Genomic DNA, 2,500 nt, shown 5'->3' on the forward strand with positions numbered 1-2,500 from the left:
CCGGGCAAAAACGCCCTAAGCCTGCGCATTCCAGCGCCCCGCAGCATGCCACCCTCCTATAGGGTTTGCGCAACCAACCCGCCTAACCACCAGTGGCAACCAAAGGTGCTGTTAGCGACGACTTCTGAAGACGCAACGAGACGCGACGGGTTTGCGCCCAGACGCGACGAGGCGATGCGGGATCTGCGCCCAACCGTGCCTACACCCGCCGACTTGATGCGGGAGCTGCTGGCCCAAGCATGCCTAGCGTGCAAGGCCTGCGTGCAAGGCTAGTGTGCAAGGCTCGTGGGCAAGGCTAGTGCGCAAGGCTAGTGCCCAAGGTCTGTGTGCAAGGCTAGTGCCCAAGGCTAGTGAGCATGGCCTGTGTGCAAGGCTAGTGTGCAAGGCTTGTATGCAAGGCTAGTGTGCAAGGCTGGTGTGCAAGGCTTGTGGGCAAGGCTGGTGCGCAAGGCTAGTTCCCAAGGGTTGTGTGCAAGGCTAGTGCCCAAGGCAAGTGCGCAAGGCTCGTGCCCAAAGCTAGTGCGCAAGGCTTGTGTGCAAGGCTACTGCGATGGGCCAGTGCCCAAGGCTTGTGAGCAAGGCTTGTATGCATGGCTTGTGTGCAAGGCTAGCGTCCAAGGCTTGTGCGCATGGCTTGTGCGCAAGGCTTGTGTCCAAGGCTTTTGTGCAAGGCTCGTGCGCAAGGCTAGTGTGCAAGGCTTGTGCGCATTGGCAGGTAGCCCACCAGCATGCACGATCCAAATGCCACTCACGCGACAACACGGTGCCAAGCCGGGCATGGTGTGCACTCAAAACCAATCAACGGACAGAGGTCATGCGTCATGGGGGGGATCTAGCAAGGCCATGGGGAAGGTCATGGAGGACCTTGGAAGCAAGCGCAAGACGAGAGCGAATCGAACAAGGGGCCAGGACGGGGCCTTGTGCCCATGGTCTTCGCAAGACAGCGTCCAAGGCACCCGAAAGCCCAAGGGAACCCAAACCCGGCCGACACTTGCAATCGCACATGCTCTCTGCAACACACCATCAATGCCGCCCAACGGGGCCAGCACGAGCAGTCCTCCGCGGTCCCCTGGCCCTGCGCACGTTTGTCTTCGAAACCGAGCATCAATGCCACAGAAAGTGCCGGGGCGCCAGCTGGAGCCATCATCCGCGTTGCCATGGCTCGCTTGGCCTTGGCTTGCCAGGCCCCGACACGAGCAATCGCGCATTTTCTTTGCAACCGACCATCAATGCCGCCCAACGGGGCCAGCACGAGCAGTCATCCGCGGTCCCCTGGCCCTGCGCACGTTTGTCTTTGAAACCGAGCATCAATGCCACAGAAAGTGCCGGGGCGCCAGCTGGAGCCATCATCCGACGTGCCATGGCTCTGGTCCCATGGTCTTCGCAACCGAGCATTCGTGACACCCGCGGGGCCAGGACACCAACCCTTCCGACACGAGCATTCGCGCATGTTCTTTGGCCACACAACGGCGCCAGCACGAGCAAAATCATCCGCGGTGCGGTGGCCTTGCACGGCCTTTTGTCTTTGGAACCAACCATCAGTGCCACGGGAAGTGCCGGAGTCCCGGCATCCGCGGTGCCAAGTCATTGCGCCCTTGGTCTCTGCAGCGGGGCATGCCGGGCACTCCCAACCATTGCAAGCAAGCAAGCAAGCAAGAAAGAAAGTAAGTAAGTAAGTAAGTATTACATATAGGGGCGGGACATGCGGGGAGATCTGCGAAACGTGCATTACGGGGCACACGCGTACCTACCGGGGCATACCGACCCCTATTGGGGCACACGTGTGCATATCGGGGCATACTGGGCCTATCGGGGCACACGCGTACATACCGGGGCATACCGAGCCCTACTGGGGCACACGTGCGCATATCGGGGCGTACCAAGCCTATCGGGGCATACGCATGTATCCCAAGGCATACCGAGTCTATCCGGGCATACGCGTTCATACCGGGGCGTAACGGGCCTATCGGGGCATACTTGGGCATATCCGGGCAAAAAATGCCCAAAACTTGCGCAACCTTGGCAACCGTGGTCCATTCCTCTCTATATGCCTAGCCTTGCCAACCGTGGTCCATTCCTCACTATATGCCATGGCCTTGTGCCCATGGTCTTCCCAAGACAGCGTCCAAGGCCCCCGGAAGGCCAAGGGAGCCCAACCCAGCAATGCCCTGCTATGGCAAGCCAAGGCCAAGCATTCCGGTGCCTATCCGGGCAAAAATGCGATTCCTCTCTATATGCCTAGCCTTGGCAACCGTGGTCCATTCCCCACCATATGCCATGGCCTTGTGCCCATGGTCTTCCCAAGACAGTGTCCAAGGCGCCCGGAAGGCCAAGGGAGCCCAACCCAGCAATGCCCTGCTTTGGCAAGCCAAGGCCAAGCATTCCGGTGCCTAACCTTGGCAACCGTGGTCCTTTCCTCACCATATGCCATGGCCTTGTGCCCATGGTCTTCGCAAGACATCGTCCAAGGCGCCCAAAAGGCCAAGGGAGCCCAACCCAG

Source organism: Tasmannia lanceolata, unplaced genomic scaffold (assembly GCF_043159265.1).
Source record: "Tasmannia lanceolata isolate RefF3 unplaced genomic scaffold, GAP_Taslan_0.1 ptg000273l, whole genome shotgun sequence".
NCBI classification, from domain to species: domain Eukaryota; kingdom Viridiplantae; phylum Streptophyta; class Magnoliopsida; order Canellales; family Winteraceae; genus Tasmannia; species Tasmannia lanceolata.